This window comes from Ambystoma mexicanum, chromosome 7p, assembly GCF_040938575.1.
Source record: "Ambystoma mexicanum isolate Mex_15411 chromosome 7p, UKY_AmexF1_1, whole genome shotgun sequence".
NCBI classification, from domain to species: domain Eukaryota; kingdom Metazoa; phylum Chordata; class Amphibia; order Caudata; family Ambystomatidae; genus Ambystoma; species Ambystoma mexicanum.
In genome coordinates, this window is record NC_090939.1 from 872,324,929 (window position 1) to 872,349,746 (window position 24,818).

Consider the following 24,818-nt stretch of genomic DNA (forward strand, 5'->3'; position numbering starts at 1 on the left):
GCTATATATACTGGCCCCATGGTGGCGGAAAACATTACGGAGAACAGCTGCGCTGGGATTGGGAATTCATAGATGAGGAACATCTCTCAGAAAGAACATTACTGAGAGGTAAGTTACTTGTTTATCCCTGTGAAATAGGATGGCCACCCTGGCTGTTTTGAACTGAGCAGTAGCCATAGAAGTGTGTTGGAAGTGTTTACAGGTGAAGCCAGACTGATCTTTGAATAGTAGGCATCTCACATGGAAGGTTACAATCTTAGCCCTTTCCTCCCTCACTAAGCCTCAGATGTATGCCCTTAATCCCTGCAAACATTTAAGTAGTCATTTAGCCATTGGTCAAACAGATGACAGAAAACATATATAGGCCATTTGAACTGTTTGCATGTTAGGGGGTGCATGAACATAATCTGAAGTTGAAATCAGTGGACAAATGTTCTTAACTCCTGTTAGGAAAGATTTTCTTTTTGCTTCTTTCCTCCCATAGACTTCTATGAGACATCCTTTCTTTTTGGACAAGAGAATGAGGAACCTTTGGGGTGGGTATTCCTTTGGTTGGACCTCGGCGCCCTTGAAAATCTTTTCGTGTGAATTGTCTTAATGGTCGCATGGAATAGTAACAACGGAGTACTAGGTTCCTCTACTAGGTTCCTCTACTCCGTTAAGTTGAAAGACAAAGAGCCAAAACAATTAAGAACATCTTAATTCCCTCTTTACTCCTCGAGATCAAGAATGACAATCAAATAACATGGCTACCACCTCCACCAAAAGGCTTTAGGAAATGTGGCGCATGCTCAATGTGTACTTATGCATCAGACAACATATCTATCTTTAAAGACAAATATGGTATCACACACCAGATTGCACATCAGATCAACTGCAAAACAAAATGTGGTTTATGCGATAATTTGCCAATGTCAAGAAGTTTACATAGGTAGCACAATTAGACAACTAAGAATAAGAATAAGGGAACACCTATCAAGTATTGGAAGTCAGAATATAAACTTTCCACTGGCCCAACACTGGCAAAAGAATCACCAGTTAAATGACAAAAGAATGCTGAGGTTCGTAGGTCTGAAGCGAGTGCTATTAGGACCAAGAGGTGGAGACCAGGAAATGAAGCTCAGACAAGAAGAAGCAAAATTAATATGCACATTTCGTTCAGTAGAGAGGGGTCTGAACTCTGACAACAAAATGGCCTCTTTTAGCTAATAAAGTTTCAATAAGAACGATACTAGAAAGATTAGAACAGTACACAACACATATGACTATGTTGCTTAAAACATGGCCGCCAAATTTGTAAACAAAGGTTAATGACGGCATGACTCTGTCTTAAGTATCATTTTATATCTATTTTTATTTTAACTTTTATTAAGCCCGATCGGGCCCCAACAATGTACAGCGAATACACTGATGTGAGGCAAACACAAAAAAACAAACACAAAAATACGACTAATTGACAATACACACTTTTACATACCAACTAGGAACTGAGCCCAAAGTATGGCCGCCGCTAAAGAAACAGGAAGTTGGATCAGGTTGCTAAGCAACAGCTCTATGTATAGAACAGAAACTGGCAGGGACGCGGAGCGAACTAGGACATATTCGTACGATAACGAGAACAGAAGGTAAGCGTCGATGAGGGGCTTCCCAGGCAAACTTTTATAAACACACGAGCGAACACGTGATTCTGCTTGTGCTCCACTAGCGATGCTAATAGTTACAAAAAAAGAAATTCTGAAATATATTGAACATTAAATGACTCCGTGGGAGCATTACAAAAATCGTAGCGAGTGTTTTGGTTTTTATTTCCACATTAATCTGGATGTAATTTAATACGGGAAATTGTTAAAGGACCCAAATATGATTCTAGGAGTAAACCAATCAAATCCGCAGATCCTAGCACACATCGTTTATAACGTAAGATAAATTAAAAGTTAGAATGGGATTAGTGCACGAACAGGACATGTTTGTACTTATCACTTTTATGTATTTTCTCAATTAGCTTGGGATTTAACCCGTGACTTGAAATACAAGACGGAGATTAAAACGAGAACATGTAACATTGGGTAAGCTCTTAAACCCTAATACCATACGAATCTTCTATTATCAAAATGGTCAAGTAAATGCAAACTTAGTAAAATAAGAAAACAGTGGTTGATGAATGTCTATAATGTTCAAAATACATACCTAAGTAACTAATACATTTTTCATCTTTCATCATTTCCTTTCTTTTTGATGTTTTTTTCTCTCATTCCTAAACAATCCTACCCTTTTCCCCTCCCTCAATGGCCACTTTCTTTGAATGGAGCTTTCTTGTTTGTGTAATGACTATTTGAAAATTACATAAATATATTTTTGACTTTGTGAACTTGCTAAAACAATAAGCCCTGATTTGAGAAAGACGGAGAACCCGTCGAAACACGTGTTATCACAGAGGGCACTGTTGTAATAATAAAAACTTCTAAAAACTACATTGGTAAACGGAGAAAGGAGTTATGTGATTTTTTCACTCTCAGAAAGACGTGGGCCCATGGGCTCAATGCTTAAGTAACTGCCACATCGTTATCCTTTCTTTTTGCTTTGACCCCTGACCTGACATTTGGAGGTCAGTAATGACTTCTGCTTTACTTCCCTTATTTCTTTTTGCTCATTCATATGGGGAAACTGATCAGTCCATACGAGTATATCACTCTTAGACGGTCTCCTATTGAATTTCTTGTATTGTTACAATTGCACATGTCGTCCTAAAGTGCAAGGCAGTTGGGATATTTTGTATCCTTATAGTTTTTGATGTAGTTACTTTTTGGCTACAATAACTGTGCCCAAGATGGGCTGGTGGCAGCAGATATTTTTCAACCGTGTTTTTTTACTTTAAACTTCTGCACCTTTGTATTTACCACAAATGGCTACTAAAAGTGGCTAGCACCCTAAAATGGTCGTGACACGAGGTGTGTGCATTTCCTTTGGCCATATGGTTCTTTGGCCTTCTTCCTGCCCTCTTGGGTCCAGAATTGTCTTATATGGGATGCCTTTTCCCAGGGAAAACAGCTGCTTTCCTGGCGAAAGAGGCAGTTTGTTATCCTGGGTGTGGGGACTGGAACTGTCTGGTCCCAGTACACATCCTGGTGCCTGAATGTCTGTTGCTGGGCAGATGTTGTGGCAAGTGGCTCTCCATGATTGGATACCCACTGTTAGTTTGAATGGTGCAGATCCTTACCATTGGTGGACCAGGGATAGCCTCCAGTCCAGATCTTGGATAAAAAGAGGACTCCTGCAGGTATTCTTCAGATCACCATTGGAGTCAAGACCCCTGTGAAAAAGCTCAAGATGCTGACTGCCCGAGCATGACTCATGCAGCTGACCAGCACCGACTCCAGTACTGGAGAAGGCCTTCTGCTCTGCCTTATCCACAAGAAGACCCTCTTTGGTTTTTGGACCTCTGGACCGCTGGGAACAAGAAGTATCAAATCCTGCTTGTGGATTCATTACTTCTGAGCCTCTGGCAATTGCCCTCGACCAATCGATGGACTGACAAGCTCTCTTCTGGGCTACCTCACTGCATGCAGCCATTGCTGTTCCGAGTGCATCCTTGGAACTTGATGACTCTTAAACCTGCACTACAAGACCCCTGCTCCTGCATTTTATGCCTTCTTTCATCAGCGAAGCTGTGCAAGACTTTCTTCTTTGTTTGTCCCTGGAAGAACGCCTGTCACCGTCTGATCGCAGTGACTCCTGTTGCAATCAGTCTTCTTCAAATCCTCAATGTCGTGATGTAGCCTGCTCTGCAGACATCTTCATCCTTTCTTCACATGGGTGTTTATCTGGAATGTGTCAAGAACAGAGATTCAAGCACATCAACCGACAAACTAAATCTGGCATCAAAAAGTGACCTCTGAACCCGTGACCCCTGGGCCTTCCTCGATCAGACCAAGCACAAAAGACTGTTCCCAACTGGTTCCCGGAACCTCCGCAGTGGTCTCTGTAGAAATCTGAGTCAGGGGGGTAAGTGATCATACTTGTCCCTACACCCCTCCCACCACCGCCCGTAGGGTTACATGGACATAGTCCTCTTCCTAAATCACTCTTTCCTAACTTTGATTGGTGGAGGCCTGGTCCAGGATTCCTTTCTAGGCCTATGCTAGTGATTGATTGAGTGAGTTACTTACCTGCACTTTTCTTTTAAAAACGTTATATCATAACCACTGGCATCTTACAATCTTAATAAACCTGCCTGAAAAGTAAAACTTTGGAACGGATTACTTTATGGCACAAGGCCCCGAACTATCCTTGGGCTGGAATTACCAAGTGTTAGGGAAATTTTCTTTGGTTATTCTAAAATCTTAACTGAATTTCATGCATCGGAGTGCTTATCTGTGTTATACGGGTTATTGAATCATATGTTTTTCTTTTCTAATAAGGGTGGATGTATATATCTGTTTTATAGTACTTGTGTGACAATAGTTGCCTAGATTTCTACCTGCTTAGTGCATATTTTTAAGGCCTAATAAATCATTGTATATGTTTGCACTTACCTCCCTAACTGGTATTATTGGTGGTGGTCTGTGTGGATTAATTGTAGCTCTAGACCACTCTCACAGCCCTTCCAAGTCTAAGCCTTACTGTTCTGCTACCTTACCTTGGTTGGGTTGGCTAGATCTCAGTGTTTCCCTGTTCACCATAATAGGCCTCTGGAAATCCATCCAAATTGGTGCTCACCAGTGGGAATAAGGTATTTGGCACTCAGTGTACATTTACTGGAGTGATCACATAGTTCTTAGTACACAGAACTCTTACACTTTCAATGTTTTAGGCCAGTAAATGTTACATAACTTGTTACAATATGAAAACATACAATAGTACTAATCTTGCTATTCACAAAGTGGAATGTGTATAAATGTGTGCAGAGAAGGGTTTGCCTACCTCTGGCATCAAAAGTGACTTGGTGCAGAAAATGACAGATCATCAGGAATCAAGGAAACTTTCTTAACCTTTTACTAGTGGTGTAGATTATGTTGGGACAGTAGTAATGGCCTGGCTATTCTTGAAACCACAGAATGCACTTGTGAATTTCAATGGAGGGCTTTTCAATCGTCTATTGCAACTTCTGATGCTATTTTTGATATGGGAAAGGTGCAGCTGAGGCTCAAACAAATGGAGATCAAATAAATGATTTTTCTGGCAACATTTGTCAGAGAACATTGACAAAGAGAAGGACCAAGCATTCCAGGTGGAGTTGGCCAGGCTGAATGGGCCTACAGGTTACTCCAGACAGTCTCGGAATGGCTCTGGGTGTTTCACTCATCCAAGATTTCCTCAGGATCTGTTGAATGTTCATGATGTAAAAAATGACATTGATTGGTTAACTGCATTTCAGTATGCTTGTGAGCTACAAGAGGTAAATGAATCTGGCAAGATTGCTTGGCTTCTCGGCAGACATCCCCAGAATGGCTGCAGTGCTATTATGGGGTTGTTAAAACCTGAGAGAGAGGATTTTGCAAAATTAAAGCAGGCTCCGCTCTAAAAGTTTGGGATGACTCCTGCCCAATATTTAAAGATGTTTAGATGCCACAAGAAGAGAAAAAGAGAATACCCGTTGGTTCACCTGTGTAAATGATTCTCTGAAGAACTTGTGTGGCTCGGTTGAAGGTCATAAAGTAACTTTTGAAGACTTGATCAATCTTGGTATGCTGGAACATATTTTTGCTTCTTGTTCCCATGAGCTGAAACATCATTTGACGTATTCTAAGAAGTTTGATACAAAGAATCTGGCCATTGCTGCTGATCTGCGTATGCCCCAAAATGTTCCTTCTAATAAGCATGAGGAAGGGGAAAAAGCAGAAAGAGAGTGGGTCTACTGAAATAATTCGCATAAGACCCACAAAGGTTTCATATGGACACTAGGTCACATGGGGATAATGTTAAGGATAGTGGGACTTACCCCAAGCACAAAGCTGACCACAGTAAGCCTCTGTACATACAAAGGTACTCAGGAATGTATGTACCATGTGGAGCAAGTGGCCATGTGAAGTGGGACCCCAGATGTAAGGGTAAGACGTTGGTGGTCCCATTTTCTGAATGTCCTTCCATTGTGAAGAGGGAGAGATACTCACAGGAGCATCCTTCTCTTCTGATCCAATGCGACTGAAGGAGGATTCAGAAGTTACTCTAGTGTCCCTTGGATCCTGGGAACCAAGAGCTGCTGATGCTTTCACCCCTGACAACACCAAGTCTTATTTTAAGGAAAGTGTACTGGTAAATGGTGTAAACACCTCTGCTATCGGACACTGGGGCTTGCATGACACTGTGGTGTATTCCAAGAGGCTTCTCTGAGGGCCCACCAAGTTGGCTGATTGCCTCCCTTTAAGATTCCCAGGAATGCCTGTCGCCCTAGCATTAAATGGAGGAGTGGTCATGATTCACGCAAGTGTTCAGCGGCAATTCAGAGTTTTCCTGGGACATTTTCTCCCGGTCTTAGGACTTGTGGGTGATGCAGCAGAACGACTATATGCAGTGCCTCAGACAAAGAAGGCTACCTTAGCCTAGACTAGGAGGAAGCCTAAACACGAGGGGAAACTCAAGGCTAACAAGTCAGAAGTTGCTAAAAAGGGGAAGAAGAGTTCCTCCCCTACAATACCTACAACTGACGTTGAGGTATCTGACCAAACCTTTGAACCTGATGAGGAAGAAGGGTTGTCTGCAGCATTCAATCCCCATGATACCCTACAAGTGGGGCCATCTGTGCCATCTCCATTCACTTGCAGGGTGAATCCCCTGGGAAACGTAGGGTCTTCTGGGAAGCTGGGTTACTCTATAGTGAACCCATAGAGTACACAGGAGGTGACCATAGTAGATTGGTGATCCTCCGTCTGAGACCCTTCTTCTTGCAGTTGGGGCATGAAATCCCTGTTGCAGGTCTTGTTGGGATCAAGAATACTGCGATTATCCATGTATTTCCACTAGTCTAAGATGGGGGTCCAGAGAGGTCACTGCAGGAGTTTCACTACTTGTCAGTTGTCTGGCAAGAGTGGAGCAAAGGTCCAGGCTCCACTGCTACCAGTCCCTGTGGTAGGTGTACAATTTGATAGGGTCGTTCCCTTGATCCTCCGGCAGCAGATTTATCTTGGTGGTTGATCATCCCACCAGATATCATGAAGCCATCCCACTCAAAACAGTGACTGCCAAGGCAGTTTCTAGAGCATTGTTAGGCAGGTTTACTAGGGTTGGCTTCCCTAAAGAAAGAGAGGCAGGAACTTTGTCTAACTATATGAAGGCCATGTGGAAGGGAAGGAGTGTTGGTTGTTGTATACATTTTTGTATGCTTACCATCCATAAGTCAGTGGGCAAGTAGAGAGATACAATAGAACTCTCAAACGCATGATTGGGGCTCTTGAGGATCCCCAGAGAATGAACTGGGATTTTGCTACCATGCTTACTATTTGCCTACAGAAATATGCCTCAAGAGGAGGTTGCTTTTTAGCCCCTTTGAGCTTCTTTTTGGTCACCCTTTAAGGGGACCCTTAGCCATAGTGAAGGAAGGGTGGGACGCCTCCACTCCTGCAACCTTGAATGTATGGATCATGTGCTAGGCCTAAGGAATAGTACTTAGGAATATGATGGTCCTTCTGATGGCTCAGGCTAATGATGAGCTGAGAGCTGGCCAAGCACTATTGAAACACAGGTATGCCCAGAAGGCTTTTCTTCATTTTACTCCAGACCAAGACATCCTGATCATGAATACTAGAAGACCTAGATAAATGGACAGGTCCTTACCAGATAGTTGAAAGACTTGGGCACCCTAGCTGTGCCCTCTGCAACCCCTGGTGCAAAGCCCCGGTGAAGGGGACTTCAGCCATCAGTCCCCCATGGGAGGCAGGATAGCCTCAGTATACATAGAGGCTGTGTGCCCTGTTACCTTGGTTCCTTTTGTCCATGCACGCTGCTCGCTTTAGGAACACCTTTCTTTAAAACTTGTTTTCTTGAATTATTTGCTTCCTGTTATTTATTTGGTATAATGCTGAATCTGGCAAAGTCCTCTAGTTTTAAACCCCATGTGGATTGTGGCCGTCAAATATATATTTCAGATCTGCACTGCATTTGCGTTTCCTTTCTTGGTGAGGGCAACGACATGCAGGATTGCATGTCATGTCAATCGATGCACCCAAAGGTGCTTCGTGAATGAGAGGCCAAACTCTGTACCTTCCTCCACAAGAAGAGACTGACCCGCTCGAGGTCATCGAACATGAGAGCATATATGCCCTAATTGCAAGACATTTATGATGAGAAAGGGTATCTGGTACAAGAGAGATGAGGGATTTCCCGGTGCAGTTTTATGGGAAGTGGGGTGATCTTGACCACAAAGCTGATTTACAGGAGGCGAGTGGACTAGGTCCATCACCAAAGGCAGGCATGCTCCGGCCAAGACTAGTCTGTCGTTGCAGAAGCATAGAGAGGTTTTGTAGAGATGTCTGCAGTCTCTGCAGTCCAGGAGGCACTAAGTGAATGGCTTCAGTCTTTCCACTATTGTTACTTTGTACCAGCAGGAGTAGCCTACACCTTAAAAGCTCACTTCTAACACAGAGCCTTCGTGGGGGTGTTGTAGAGGTGTCTGCAGTCTCCAGGAGACGACTGTGGAGGAGCATCAAACCACATATTCTATCTCGTGAGTGTGCAGTGCGAAATTGTCCAGTCGTATTTCTGTTCAGCTGTGCTGCAGAAAAGGTAAAGACGGAAAAAAGGTTTTGCCCGGCCCATGTGCCCATGTTTGTGTATTTACACGGATTGGGGGAGCATTGAATTGTGACGTGTATATCCCATTAAATTGCAGGTGGGATTGTGATTAAATCTTCCTTGTTGGGTGGGCAGTCACGTACGCCCCGAGGAGCAAAGTGGGTTTTGACCCAAATGATTTCCCAGACCCTAACTTGGGTGTTGTCCTGGCTTAAGCTTTTGGCATTCCAATCGTTTCCAGACCAGATGATGTGTTTGTGTTGGTGGGGGTCTCCACGCTCAGGCCCAGCATAATAAAGGAGTGACAGGGGCAGCAGTGAATTTCTCAAACCTGGTGTGGGTTCAAAATCTGTTGGGACGGTGAGTGGCTCGGTAATGTTGGTGATCAATAAAAACTGCGTGGCCGTGCGTGTTCCAGATGCACCGTCCCCGTTGATATACCACCAGGTCGGCTATCTCGCCCTCCATCATTATACGCTTCTGATTCATCGAAGGTGAGGGAGCCCTCGGCATTCTCCCACAAAACACTTGCCCATAGTGCAGAAGCGAGACTGTTTCCCCCTGCTACATCGATGGACGAGAGGGATGCCCCCTTTGCCAGTTTTGTATGCTTTAACTAGACACTGGCGAATTTAGTGCATTTTTACATGAGGATGCACAAAATACAAATGTGAATATGATGAATGTATTATCAACACTGATCTTTTTAGAAGGTTTTATATTTACTGTTGGGAAGAAGGGTGTCAATTCAGTGCCAAATGGGGCAAATGCACTCAAACACCCTGTTGACCCAATGCCAAGTTTGGGGACTTTAGTAGTGAATGATGAAATATGTATTCCTGTGTGACATACCTACGTTGGAGCCCATACTGCCCAGTGTGACTGATAGGATGCCAATCAATACTATATCTGACCCCACGGGTGTGGAGTGTTCTTTCCCCACAGTGCCTGTATTGCATAAGTACAGCTATGTCTCTAGCAGGTGAAAACGAATTGGGTAGGCCTGAACACATTTGTCATGTTGATGTTTCTCCTGTGGTTGTAAAAGTGGTGAACCCGTTGAAAAATGTAAATAAATTGCTGGTGCCTCCCTCCCCCTTACCCCCCAAAATCAAAATATGTGAAGAATATAGTAAAAACTAAGAACAAAGGCTTGAGGAAATTCTTGCGTGGACTCAGAGCTAGTTATTTCAGAGGATTCTGATCCGCCAGCCAAAGAGTTGTTACCCATGGGTAGAAAGAGAGTGAGCAACATTGAAAAGGTTACCTCAATCGCTGGAGGAACCCTGTGAAACTGCCCCACATGTAAATCTTCTAATAAAGATCAAAACGTGAAAAACAAAGAGAGAGCTCAGAAATCGCCCTGCCTGCATGCCATCACTCATTTTTAACCTATTGCTTTAAATAAAGAGTCCCCAAATTCGTCATTGGACTTAAGTATATTAACGATCTACTCAGATGATGAGGGTGATTGGGGGGTGTGATTGCCTGCTAGCATCTGTTGAACACACTATCTGCCCCACTGAAAAGGAGGGTGGCCGTTCTGAATTTCAAGTTGATGCTGGCCTGGCCTCAAACCTTTAAAAACTAAAGTGGCTCTGCCGCCCCTTCCTGTGGTGTTTGTGGGAAATTCCAGAGAGGAAATTGATGAAAGTATCAAATTAGTTAAGCCCACAAATGGGGCTTGCTATTCATCTGTGCTCGCCCAAAACGAGGGAAACCGGGACACCCAGCCATTCCTCACATTGGAAGAAATGAATCACAAAATGAGTGGTCCTTGAAATTCACGGCCTCAGTGGCCACCTTCTTTTGAAAATTAGTCCCATGGGGCAGTGAAGTGATCTGGCGAGCGGCAGAGGGAAATCACAGAGAATATGTTTGTCTGCTGAGTGAATTCTAGCTGCCCGTTATCAAAGAGCAACTTAGTAGGGCCCCTGTGTCGGACACGATAATGGACCCAAATGTAAACTCATTGTATTTGGAGCGCATTTTTGTTGAAGAGTCTTGGTCGAACACTTTATTTTGTCTCTGTTTAACGAGATACCTAGATTACGCTCTTTACGATTATCTGATATACTGCAGGTGGAATTCTTCAAAGAAGATAGAATTGACCTAATTAGATTGCACTTTGGATCTCGGATGATCAAAACTATTGTGCTGCAGGAGGCAAATTATTGGTTTACAATGGGTTACGATGTGTTTGAGGGTCAAGGAGCACAGATGAAAGTGTCTACTTTAGGTTTAAACAAAAAAGACCATCAGCGGTGCAATATCTAAAGTGCTGCTAAGAATTTGTGTCTAATAATAGGGTGGACAGCCGCAGGGTTATGCATATAGAACATTCACGAGTGAACATTAATCATCAAATTGATGATTGGTCCCAAATTACAAATTCTTTACATGTAAGGGGATTTTAGTGGGCTAGGGGGAAATTGAAAAAAAAAGATAAAAGTGGCCAGCTGGAATGCCTGAGGGCACTCAGACATTTATTTTCTCGTTTGGCAAATTTTTTGTGATACATTTGACATATGTCTCCAGGAAACATGGTTGGAACCATTTCTGGTAATCAATGGCTTCATTGCATGTGTGGTTATGGCTCAGTTGGGGCAGAAAGGGCAGACGTACGGGGGTCTCCTAGTTGCTCTGAGAAATAACTTGGGTTTTTCTGTTTTACAAATGGAATCCAAAAATCCTGGCTTTTTTAATGTTTGGATTAAAGGCCTCGATCTGATTAGCAACAACAGTAAGTCTAAATGTATACTATAAACCAATAATTAACCAGATGGAGAGTATTTTAGCAAACTGGTGGATGTGTTCGCATTCTGGGTTGAAGAGTGCAACCCTCACTTTGTATTTCTGGGAGACCTAAATAGTGAAAGCCTAGCTAAAACCTGGTACTCGTAAATATTGCGTGTAAACAAAAAAATCATCATCAAAGGATTGCAGTGATTTGATTTGTTACGGATTGAAATTAAGGGATTTAAGTGTTTTCAATGGAGGCATCACTGGAAATTGTCCTCCCATTTTTACGTGGCAAAATGGCCAATATAAATCTACTATTGATTACATTTTTGTCTTAAGCGAGATCTTTTTAAATTGTTTAAATTTATCAATTAGAGATTTAGACGCCAGTGATCACAATGTTTTGCCATTGGAAATTGTGCTCCCAATAACAAATGTATCAATAGTGAGCAGTCCGCTCATAGTCAAAGTGAGAGAAAGAGACGCAGCATAAGTTTGGTGCCAAAAAATAGACACCCGTTTTAATCACCAAGTGACTTCACTTTTAGAAACCAATGATATTGTTTTAACTGACGCTTTTGGCTACTCTGACATGGTGCAGAGATTGCTCAGCTTTTTTACTGGAAAATTGTATCCAAATAAGCCCTCATTCTCAAATAGACTCTCGACAGAGAAATACAGACCAACAAAAAGACATTGCGTGTAAAGATAAGGAGTCTGGGAAGTAGCAAATGTGGGGATTATTTTTGAAAAGTGAGTAAATTGAAATTAGTATATAAAAAATTGGCTAAGAAGCCACAGGATTATTTTGGCTCAGAATGACGCAGAGGCTCTCTTGAGAGCTGTCACTACAAATGAGCCGGAAATGTTCTGGACATTCATTAAAAACCTGGGGATCAGTTGTCTTTTGCAAGCCATGCCAGGTTTGGGTGGAGCACTTTAATTTGCTATATGGCCCAGGAGTGGACCAGATGGGCCCCAGACCTATTTGAACCCACAAAACCGTGGTTCTTTAATTGAATATCTGCTTGATTTGTCAATTCTTTATTCAATTTTGATAAATACAATTGTGAATTCTTCTGCCCAATGGTTTTCAACACCAGCTCACTCTCCCTTCCTTCTAGTTCCAGATGTCTGTAAGCTAACAACCAGTGTTCAAATTCAATTATAATCTATTTCTTCTGATGATTAATTTCACCCAAAGGTGTAAACCAAACTAAGAATCACAGGTTAGACTGCTTTTGATGTATGCATAATAGCAGGAATTCTTTACTAGGGGTGCCCACAATACCAGGTGATCAAACAGAACCATAGAGTGTCTTATGTATGAGTTCTAATTACCATGGAAGCAGCCCTTAAAAGGGCATATTAAATTCTGCTTTCCCCAGCCATAGAATGGGTCACAGATTGAAGGCTTATGTAGCATAGATGGAGATGCTGTTTTCTTGTTTGATTCAAAACATGATGGATGCAAAACAGAGGACATGTATCACTCACAGAGCTAGGGGTTTTGCCACATTGAATAGCAGAAGGAATACTAAGATTGGGTGCTTCCGGCACAGCTTGACTGTAGACTGAGGAGCAGATTCATTCTGACTTTCTTCCCCAACAAAATTGGTCAGAGTTTGGACCTCACAAATGTGTCATTTGAGAGACTTCAGTTTTTGTTTGATGAGACTCATGTTGAATAGTAAACGTCATCCATGGCAAAGTGATAACAGCCACCTCTTCATACATGAAGTCCCTTAGCACAGATTTCTGCACGCTTCCTCCATGTCTACCACCACTTCATTTTCAGAGGTCTTTAGATGAATACTCTTTTGTAAAACGATTTGATCCTGAATGCGCTCTTTTTTTAGGTAGGTAATCATGTGAGTACGCTTTTCTAGCGAAATGTCCATTCTCAGGAACTGAAGATTCAATGCACCATGGTAATCTGCATTGGTCAAATCAAACGACAGTGCCTTACGTTCAATATTCATACCAGATCAGTAGATGGGATGCGTTTGATTGAAAATACTGAGGTCACCTGAATGAGATGCAGGCTTCAAGATTTTCTTCCGTTAATCTCTTTCAGTATGGTTATTGGAGTGGTGAGGTAATACACATGTGTTCAAAGATGTGACTGTGGGGGTAGGGCTCTCTGCAGACCACTGCATGGAGCTTTCGTTCTCCTGTCACAGAGAGCACTGTTCTCAATTTTCACCAGAGATAGCTTCGACTTATGCCTCAGAGCCCTTGTGGCAGACATTATTGTTGGTGTTATTAGCTGAGAAACCAATGTCCATAAAACTGCTGTCAGATGCATTAGTTTTGATAAACCCAGTTTTGAGGGAAAAGATTCCAAAATCTCCACCAGTTTCACTCTCACCTGATCCAATATTGGGCCCGATATAAAGGCGGTTGAGACTCCAATCATGTGGATTTTTAGTCTAAAGTTGTAGTAGACAAGGAGCATTATCACATGTCGATTAGATAGAGAATATCGTCAAGTCCCATCATTGCACATAGCCCATGCATCCAGCTCTTTTCGAGGTATGACCAGTCTGACAGAAGAACAAAGTTCGGGATCCCACTATTGGTTATCCACTACTGAGGACCCTCTTGACTTAGATACACACTGGATGAAACCACGGTTAGATTTAGATAATTGGAATTAGCAACAAGGTATGTTTCAATACAATCCATACCTTCTTTGATGGAGCCCAGGGACCCTAGTGAATCCAATGAGGTGTTACCCAGGTCACGATGGGTAGTGCAAGAAGGTTGTATCTGTAGATCCAGGTAATGCTTGGGAGGGCAAGATGCCCCTGGCAGGTCCAACACTTGAGACTGCAGCAGTTGAGACAACAGATTACAATTAGCAGCACAACTTGCACTTAATGACTTGGCACTTTGTCTACGTAGCATCCAGTGACATAACGATTGAAAATGAGTAGAGGCAGCAAGAGAAGCAGTGGACCCTTGGAGGCATTGGTAAAGTTGCTCTCCTTCCTGATGCAACCCACAACTTGTCATTTCATTTGTGCCTTATTTTGCTTTTTCATTGCTATAAAGAAATATCTTCTTTTCATTAAATAACCCTCACCCCACCACTTCTCTACTGGTGGGTGGAGAAAGTAACCACAGACTACCAACTACAAAGCAGCTAAAGACAAAGCCAAGCCACTATTAAATGCAATTAGCTACAGACTAGTAATTTTTTATAGACTAGCCAGTAACATGACTCAGGCACAGGAGGCAAAAAGAATACGTATACTAATAAATGACCGTTATACCGCCTTAATTATGCATCTTAGTTATGTTACATTACTCCTCTACATGTGGCAGTAGGAAAAACGATACGCCAGCATATAGAGTGAGAAGTGAGATATAAGGCAAACAATTTACAAATGAACAAAGAAAATAAATGAAATGCAAGTGAGGTAATTGAGGCTAATCAACTCTTGACTTGCAACCCACAGCCAGAGCTTGCAGGGGTATCTTCGTTGTTACCCACTACATTGTGGGGCTCTGCAACTATGTAAGAGCAGCCAGCCAACTGTCTGGCTACATTGATTGGGTGGGCCTTGGGCTTTCTTTCCAACTTTCTGACCTTGTCTTCTGGACTCCATCGGGGCGCTGCCATTTCTCTGCAACAGCCGCCTCCTGCCCCCTACGCATAGCAGCTCGCTGTGGTGCGGTTGAAGAGGAGAAGTCGAAATCCACCCCTGCCTCCCATTCCACCAGGCACGTGAACCAGAAGAAGAACCGATGGAATCATGAGTGTTCGTACCATTCGGGACCATCCCCCACTGCTCCTCAGATCGACAAATACGAGGAGAGGTACCCACTCTGACAACCCTTCAGCCCAGGGCACGCACGACACTGCCTAGAGTGGATGAGGAGCGTACGGATGGCCTAAAGTCACTTCAATTGATAGCCTCAATTAGAGTGCCGAGAAACATACTCAACGTCGTCAGAGACACTACGACACAGCAGCGTTGAGCATGAAGCACACCTGCCATCCGCACATCTGGACATAATCACGCACCTGAACACATGAAGAACATGGGCGTACCGTTCTATAAGGTAGAGGACAGTCACATATACATACAGTCTTTGCCTTTATTATTTTGTCACTAGCTTGACCGTAGCGAAACCGCAAGAGTTAAGATATCCTGTGTAAGTGCTTGCAGATGCTTATGTGCAATTAACCCTATGGAAATGCAGATGCACCTGAGGGACCTGACAGCGCCATACATAACTAACCTATGGATACCATAGAACAGCAAAGACAGGCTAGTCAGTAGGTCACATCCGTTTTAGTGAAAGCTGAGCTGAGTTCAGCGCAAACAGAAGAGTGAACCATTTTGGGCAGGGCCTGCTGCCAAGGCCACCACGATACGAGTGACATTCTTTTCCTGGAACTGCAGTAAAACAGCACAGAAAATACAAATAATTCTCCACTAAGACTAATTCATAGCTGCAGAGCTCAGAAGCAGGGTCTCTGGATATGTGACCGGCCAAGCCGAGGATGAACCGAAAATACCAGCTGAGAAAACGGAGTAGTCTCACGCAGCCAGACAGTGGCTTGAAACAAAGTTGCCACAGAGAAGCCGAGTGTTGCATGATGAGAACGAGTACTCTCATAGTCTGTGGTGGTTCACACACGTTACAATGCAGACAGATAGTTCTTATTACCTTGAAAAGGTACACTGCGAGCTGAGAACCGACTTGGATCCAAGACCTCGGGGTGACCAATCACTGATCATTACCTTAGGGGTGGGTAGCTACCGGTAAGAACCGATCATCAGATCCTCACACTGCAACATTGTCGAAGTAGAAATTTTTGAGGATGGTCCAGGCCTGAAACCTGCAATGGGAGAGCCAGTCAACTAAATAGATATAGGGGCTGCTATATGGGAACTACCACTCAATGCCCAATCCACTCACATGATCGGTTTACTGGAGATGGGCCCAGATTGTGATGTCATGCTAACGACACAGCACAACAAAACTGGCCTGCGAGCCTGAGATCTTTGAGAAGTTGCAGGAGCCTGCTCCTCATGCTGATCCCTGTTGGTTTTGACTGTAATAAACCACAGCTTGAACTTGCTGTCTTTCTAGGCCTGCGTTCCTTTTGGGAACGGAAGGAGTTGGGCCTTCCATGAGTTCTGAGTTCGAGAAACTCCTGGCACCCCTCAACCTGCCTGGGAATTTCATCCTAACAAGTTGGTAGGCAGAGGATGGTTGGCTGTGCCAGCCCGGCACCAATCCGACCCCTTCGCCGCCAGACCTGAGAGGCTGTGGGACCCTCGCTTGCATTTCGAGAACACCGGGAAACGCGTAACCGGATGAAGATTGTCGGGAGCCGCTTTGGAAACCATCCCGCCCGGAATCAGCCAGTTGTCCAAGCAGGCCACGACGGTGAGGCAAGCGCCTTGACGGGGGAGTCAACAGACGAGCAGCGCCAGTGCAGCACAGAAGGTAAGTATTGGTCCAGAAAACCAGCAACTGTGGGCTAACAGTGGGTATTGTTGAGTACTAGGGAAGTATTGTTAATTAGCTTGTGTGGCATTGTTAGTAGTGTCGTGTGAGTAGGGACCTGAGCAGAGGCAAAAGTTTCTTTTCTATGTTTAAGTGACATTCGGTCTTAGAGGACTTGGATGAAGAGAGGTTGTAAATAAAGGTAATCCTGTGGATTGGGCGTTTTAGCTCGGGTCATAGATGACAGTTTTCCCATGAGGGTTAGCTGGAGCTATCCTAGATTGCAGAAGGTGAATTGGCTTATTAAGTCTCCTGGAGAGAGGCGTTTTACACGTTAGGCGACACAACGGGTGCAGTCCAATCACAAAAGAATAGAGGTATACTCTGGCCTGGAGAGACAGGAAGACAGCTTTGGTGTTCTGGGGGGGTTGGAGTGATGGGTCATTGTTGTGTGCGCATGATCGTTCATTTATTTGTATTGTGATTTAGCATAGTGACGTCACCCTTAGGTCAGTGCATATGGCGGAAAGTTTTGATGGTGAGGAGCTAGTGTTGTGAAATTGAGATTGGCAGATGAGGTGAACCAGTGGTGGTGCGTGGAAGGTGCATGTGCAGGATTGTGGTGGTGTGCCTGGTGTGGCAGAGACTGTGAAGGAGGGGCTGTGCGCGGAGCACGCCAGATAAGGAGCAGAGCTGAAACGGCTCATAGAAATTGAAACGCATTATCTTAATAAGTGACTGTTATTTCCCTGAACAGCGGATTATCCAAAACCTTGATTTGAGGTCAGGTAAAGGTGTCATACAATGTACCAGGGGAATAGAGGAGGAATGACTCCCCTTTAGCATCTGTGTAAGACATTGCCATCTTATAAAGAAATAATTGTTAAATACAGTATAGAGTGGTCCAAAAGCACTGAAGGAAAATTAACAGGACCATGGGTGCCTTGCTGCATTTTTTCCAGGGACGTGCAGCAATCACTACTGACACATCTGCAGGGCACCTACAAGGGGAAGACGTTTGCCAAGCGCATGGCTATATTCAAGCGATGGCGCATGTTTCAGGAGGGAGAGGAGGAACAGGCAAGGCACATATGGATGATGAACTAGCAGGAGGTAAAGGAAGAGGGGTCTCACCCTTCCGGACCTCCCCCTGCCCCTCCAAGTGTAGTATCGGATGACACTGATGAGGAACAGAAATCGATGAATCCAGTGAGGGAACTCGAGGCAGCAGAGTGGTATTCAAATCCGACGTATAAGCCACCACCATATACTAGAGAAAAGAAATTGAAAGATGCAGAACAACCAGCTAGTGGCGTGAGAGCAAGCGAGGAGGGGCTGCAGAGCGCGAAGGCAGAATTTAAAGGCATAGGTACGGGCGAATGGATAGCAGCACAGATACTCTTGCAACTTAAAGGGAAGACCACAGGGGAGGCAGAAGGGGTGACTAAGGTGATTAAAGAGGATGAAAGGCAGGAGAGGGAAGTAAGATTACAACGTGAGGACAGAGGAGAAGAGAGGAGAAATTGGAGTGGGAAGATAGGGAGCGAAGAAGGGAGGAGGAAAGAGAGCGAGAAAAAAGAGCACGAGGAAAGAATAGAAAGAGAGTGGAAGGAAAGGAAGAGAGTGAAGAGGGAGATAAGGGAGAAAAGGGACAAAGATGGAAAAGCAGAGAAACAGAGAGAGATAGCGGAGCAGGAAGCACGCAAGTTAGCAGATAGGGAACAGAGGAAGTTTCAGTTGGATAGACTGGTGAGGGAACGAGCATGAAAAGAGGAGGAGGAACGAGCAATAAAGGAAGTTGGCGACCAGGTTGCCCAGGAATGGGAGAGAAATAGACGAAAGGAGGAAAGACGAGTAGAACCAGACATCACGAATATAAACGGGAGAAGCTCAGTAGGGAGTAGTGCAGCCCGCCTAGGATTATGGAAGGGAAACAGAAAATATAATTTGATGGACATTGATCTTGATTTAAACCCTAACACTGATTAGACATCACAGAGATTGAATGTCTTAGATGACTTTTGTAGCAACATGGACGTAGGGTCTGACAATGATGACAGACATAGCACTGATGAGACGGGGGAACCGAGCAGACTCTACCTCACGAGGTCAGGAGAGGGAGCTTCATGGGAGTGCAGATCCCACGGACAGAGAGAAGGAGGGGCGGATTCAGAACAACTAACACAACAAGAAACTGACAGGTGCACCACACATAATGCATATGTCAACAGACTCCGGGACCTCCCAGGGCCAGGAGACAAGAGACAACACTAGCACATTCTAGAGGGCGACTGGCTAGAGCTCATGATGAGAACAAACAAGTACCCAAATTAGAACCTGTGGACATATGCACAGACATTGAGGACGAAAGGGGCCTATTCAGATCAGGCAGCATCGGAGAACGCCAGAAGAAAGGGCAGCGTAATCGCAAATGCCCCTATTAGAGAGGGGAGGGACAAGGCCTCAGTATGTGCCCTGGAAGCACACAGACAAGGAGAATGTAAAGTGCAGATTACCCTCATTGAGTGCGGGAGCTGGGAAATGGATCTATGAAATGGAGAAGTGACAGGGGGGCACAGAATAGCAGTGGGTGACTTCAAGAGACTTGGTTTCAATACTGGGTGATGTAGCTGATGACATATGGAAGAGGGCAGGGTTCCCAGGGGTGACGATACAAACACAGCACATGACGGGTCGCCATTCGCAAATTGCAGAGCAGAAGTATGGCAGGCACTACGGACACAATACCCAGACATGTCAGAAATCGGGGCAATTACCTCGCAAAAAATGCATGAGGACGAGGATCCTGTTCAATATATTCAGGCAATTCAAGAGCTTTGGTGCCTCGAAAACTTGAGAGCCGTGGGACTGAAGAGTTTGAAGAAATTGGTGGGGATCGAAGAAAAGGGATGGCCAGAGTTACAGCTCACAATAGTACACCACTGTAGATTTTGGCAGGAGAAGGTTAAACAAAAGGCAGAGGAATGGAAGGCAGATGAGGCTAAGTTAAGGCAAAGGAAATTATCAAAGTATGCAATGGAAGGGGGGGGTCATAAGCTGCCTCGCCTGCCCCACAGGCACCAGCACTGCAGCAGCAATGCCAACAACGACAGCAATACGCACCACCTGTGGGAGAAGGGTACATGGGGAGGGGGGGTTCCATCTGGGATTTCGAGGAAGGGGAGGGTTTCAGAGGGGGCGTGGCTTCTGTCCACAAACATATCACAATCAAGGGGGGATTCCGGGGATACAATCAATAGCTACAGCAGGGGCCAGGAGACTTGCCAGGGGGCTTTCCAGGACAGAGGGGGGAACCACCTCAGTGCTGGACGTGTGGGCAGCTGAGACATATTTCAAGAGCATGTAAATTCAGAGGGGCTCAACAGAACTGGGGAGACCAGGGACAACACAACTATGAACGGGGACAGGATGATTATTATTATGCTCAAAGTACGCAGCAACAATGACAGGTGCAGGGCGCCTATCAGCAGATGCCATAAGCACAAACGCGAGCACCAGAACCATCACAGCTACAGACACAGAGTCCACAAATGACAGAACCATTACCGCAGTACTTACAAGCATCACAACCCAGAGGAAGTGCACAGGAGTTAGCGCAAATACAGGACAATGACACAACAGAGCCCATGGACACAGTGGTGAAGGTGCCAGTTAGACGGCTGGGAGGGGTTACCATAGTGGCAAACAACCCTTTCACAGGGAATGGATTGTCATTGTACCCTCAATAGGGCAGCCCATAGACAAACTTGATGTGTCCCAACCTGTCAGTCACACCCAATCCTGCGGAGGAACTTCACATAGGGGTGGCGATAGCTGACAAAAATGTCTTGTTTACACTGGGGCGACTAGGTCATGCATCCAGGAAGGAACTTTTGCATTGTTACGCAATGCCATGAACACTCAAGGATTCCCTGGGGCTTAGGAAGTGGTTCCTTTTACTGATAACATCTCTCTATCAGTAGGAGATCACAACTTATCCCTGCCTTTACTTTACTCTCGACAGACACCTGTAAACATATTGGGACATGACATCATGAGTAAACTAAACATGACCATTTCATTCACAAACCAAGGCATAGTATGCTCAACACCAGGCATACATATGCTAAATGTAAGACAGATAGTGCAAGCTTATTGTGGGAACACAGTACAAAGGGGGTGCCAATGGACCCAGCGACGTTCCAATATGGGACAGACATTGCCATTGCATGGATGCCAGGCATCGCAGGGAAGGTGTGGCGAGTGCCCGGTGAATATCTGTTCAGGCCAGAGACACCACTGGATGAGCCAGAGGGGAACAATAGTATCCATTGAGATCCAAGCAGTGTTTGCCAGCGAGGACTGGATTGTAGTACATGCAACAGATGACACTGGGAGGGCGTGGAGAGCAATAATTGCAGTTGCAGAAGGGTGCAGGCTAACAACAGTAACAGTTGAGGAACTATTTGGAGAAGAAAGGCTGGAGTTGGAAATGGTGTTCTAAATTAGTGTAACGTTTTGGTTACAGATCCATTACAGAGAGGTGCTACAGAGAATGGTGATGGTGCTGGAGGCGCCACCCGCATTCTGGGAGTGGGACATGGCCAAGGTACCGGACAGCTTATGGAACATGAGTCCTTATGACATGGGGTTCATAAAGAGCATAGGAGAAGTGAAGATCAAATTGAAGCCAGGAGCAATTTTGCCAAGAGTAAAACAAAACCCTGTGACCAAGGAAGCAGATGAGGACATCTATGAGACAATCGACGCCCTCATCGAAAGAGGCATTTTGGTACCCTCAGCACCTCCATGCAAAACAGCAATGTTCCCCGTACTCAAGGCCAATGGGGGTCATGGCATTTTATTCAGGACTTACGCCCTCTAAATCATAATGTAGAGGCAGAGTATACAGTAGCAGCAAATCCTGCAACAATTTTGTGTGGCATTCCAGCAGAAGCCACCTGTTTCACTGTCATTGATCTCAAGAACACATTCTTTTTAGTACCCTTACACCCAGACTCACAAGACTTGACCAGTTTTATGTACTGCAACCAGAAATGGAAACATACTCGTTTGCCACAAGGGTACTGCAAGTCACCATCTATATTTAACAGGGTGATTCAGATGGATTTAGGCAATATTGAGACATAGAGCACAGTTCTACAGTACATAGATGAAATTTTGATTTGCAATGAGACAAAAGACCAATGCAGGACAGATTAGGTGTCCATGCTGACAGTTCTAGCAGACAAGGGATACAAGGTGGACATGGCCAAGCTCCAGTATTGTCAAAAGGAGGTGCTGTACATTGGACAAATGATATCGAAAGATGGGAGGAACATTCCCCCAAAGAGAGCACAGACAAAACACAACACGCAACAGCCCAAGACAGTGAGGGAAATGCAACTATTGTAGGGCATGGGTCTTCGACTACAGCACATAAACCGGACCACTCCTTACTGTGTTGAAAGAGTCCCAGAGGGAGGAACAAAGACACTGACCTGGACTGCAGAAATGACTAACGCCTTTGAAAAATTGAAACAGGAAATATGTACGGCTTCAGTGTTGGGGACCCTAGACTACAAGAAGGAGTTATTCATGTACTCCCACACTGATGGTGTAGTGATGAAGGCAGTTCTGACACAGAAGATGAGCATGGGCCATAAGCCAATCGCTTACTACAGCAGACAGCTTGACCCAGTGATGAGAGGACATTATCCGTGCGAACAATCATTGGTTGCTGCAGCCTTCACAGGGGAACGGTCATCGACAGTGACAATGGGGTGCACCGCCACTCTTTATGTGGAGCGTGCCCTGTTTGCAATACTGCACAAACCAAAGAGCACATTGACTACACAGAGAATATCAGGATTTGAGGTCAAACTATTCAAGGCAGGATTGAGGATAGTAAGGTGGAAGACTGTAAATCCAGCATTATTCTTGGAAGATGTCTACCAACGTGGGCGCATGACTGCACAACAAACATAGAACAATTCAGTGAGACACGCAAGGTAGAGGAAGATGCACTTGAGGGGGGAGACATGCTTTATATTGATCGGTCATCAACTATTGATCAGACTGACAGGATCAGAAGGACTGGTACTGCTGTAGTGAGATTGAAGGCGGACTGGACGAGGGAGGTAGTTGTGAGTGCCCATTTGCCACCTCCTTACTCAGCACAGGCAGCAGAACTAGTGGCTCTTATATTGGCCCTAGAGCACAGCGTAGGGAAAAGAGTGACAGTATATTCTGACAGTGTTTGTCACATCGACAGTACATTCTGAATTAGCGTGATGGCTCCGGAGGGGGTTCAGGAGAGCAGATGGGACCCCGGTACAGCACACGCTGCTACTAGGCAAATTCATTGAAGTGATCACATAGCCGCAAGACCTAGTACTTGTGAAGTGTCAGACACACACCAAGGGGGAAGATGCTATTTCAAGGGGAAACAAAGCAGCAGACTATGAGCCCAATGTGCAGCATATTTTGGAGAGCTGTGGGAACTGGATGAAAGGTCCAAGGTCCTGGGAGGAGTGAGAAACATGATGATGAGAGGGTACAACTACCTATCAGAAACTCAGATCATGGATTTTCAGGGAAAGTGGTCAGACCAGTGGCCCTCCTAAAAACAGCATTGGCACAGTTACATTACCCAACACACACAGTGAAGGAGGTCATTGCTGCATGTATTGGAGAAACATGGTTTTGCCAAAATTTAAATTAACATGTAGCCAATTTCGTTAGTACCTGCCTGACTTGTCGGCAGTTCATGGCTGGACACACCCTGAGAGTTGTGAGAGGAGCCATACCAAGACCCTAAGGCCCATTTTTACACCTCCATGTAGACCACGTGGACATGGTCCAAGTGTGTCAAGGATACCACTGCATGATAGTGGTTGTCTGCCCATTCTCAAGATGGATAGAGGCTGGGCCCTGTTCCCATGCTGACGCCTCCAGAGCGGCAACGTTGCTAGTCCGCGAAGTATTCTCAAGATGGGACATGTGTGAGGTCCTGTGATCTGACAACGGACCCCACTTCGCCAATGAACTGTTACAGCATATCACCACCCTGCTAGGAATTAAACACAAATTCGCCTGTGCATACCACCTGCAAGCAAATGAAACGTCTGAATATCTCAATGGGCTCCTGAAGGAGTACATTGCCAAAACTCAGCAGAGCACCAAGAAGAACTGGCTTCACTGTTTGCCTTTGGCACTCTTTGAAGTGCGCAACAAGCCAGGGTCTGACCACCATTTAACCCCCCACAAGGTGGTGACAGGACGGCACATGCATCTCCCCCTGGCTCCTCCCACTAGGGCATTGAAGGATTGAGAGAACAGTGCAGAGATATTGGGTCAAGAAATGTATGAATATGTCACTTCCCTGGTTTCTAGTGCTTCGTTTATCTCTTGCCAGATACAGAGGACCCAAGGCAGGCCTGAAGACAACGAACAAGTGACCTCAGATGATACAGAACGAGAGACTGCAACAAAACATTTAGTGCAAGTAGGAGACTTGGTTCTCCTGAAAAACATTACACAGCACTGGAATGCGCCCATGTTTACTGGACCTCACCTAGTGGAGACCATTACTGATCGAGCTGTCCGACTGGAAGGTAAAAGTGTTTGGAACCACATCTAGGACATCAAGCCCTACAATGCGGTGGCCTTGCCTAGCAGCGCAGCAACGAGAACCGACAGGGCCAACATTACATATCTCGATGAAGAGAGCATAAATCCTCCTGAATTAGGGAAACCTGGCACTCCCATGGTCCGACGCTCCCAAGCAACTGACATTACAACTGACATACTAGAGCAAATCGACAGCTGAAACACATTGCTTGTATTCTCTTCTTTCGCACATGCAGGCCGTGAATTTG